This window comes from Penaeus monodon, chromosome 32 (genome assembly GCF_015228065.2).
Source record: "Penaeus monodon isolate SGIC_2016 chromosome 32, NSTDA_Pmon_1, whole genome shotgun sequence".
NCBI classification, from domain to species: Eukaryota; Metazoa; Arthropoda; class Malacostraca; order Decapoda; family Penaeidae; genus Penaeus; species Penaeus monodon.
The window spans coordinates 13,798,213-13,798,750 of record NC_051417.1 but is presented as its reverse complement, the minus strand read 5'-3'; the positions used below and the strand labels follow the sequence as shown (position 1 = coordinate 13,798,750).

The 538-nt window shown below is 42.8% G+C and overlaps 1 protein-coding gene across 1 annotated transcript in view; it reads right to left on the bottom strand.

Moving 5' to 3' along the window:
* LOC119593510 overlaps positions 1-538 on the bottom strand; it is a 20,867-nt gene that overhangs the window by 19,995 nt on the left and 334 nt on the right. The gene's annotated exons all lie outside the window — the stretch shown is intronic.

The following is a 538-nucleotide window of genomic DNA, read 5'->3' as shown; positions in this document are numbered from 1 at the left end:
TTCTTTCTTTTACTTTGTTTGCAAATCCCTTAAGCACATTCTTGAGCACCTTCTAAATCGTACCAAAGCTGATATAAAAATAGCCTCGTCTTGCACAGAATACCTTTTCCCTCCATTAAGTTTCGTGCAAGATCGCTTTTATTGCTACGTCACCACGCCGATCCCGCGAGTCTGTGGCGTTAGTAATGCTTTCTTAGTCAGAAGCTGAAAATATGTCTCGGGAAAGTTCCTGGCCTTCTTTGCGCTCGAAAGGCATCGGTTGCCGACGCGCGAGTTTTATCCAATTTTGAAGAGCGGTTTATCGAAGGAGACGAAGTGATTTTTATGGCGGGATCAAAGGGGGTTTATCATCGATTCTTTTTTTCTCTCGGCGAGAATGCTGTCTTGTAGAAGATCTTGCTCGTGAGTTTTTTTTTTTGGGGGGGGTTTGTTTTTTATTTTTTTAATACAAAATATGTGCAGTGATATTGCCTCTTCCGCGCGTGTGGTTGAACGTCTCAAGAAAGTGATATGGATATCACGCGAGGCACGTTATCCT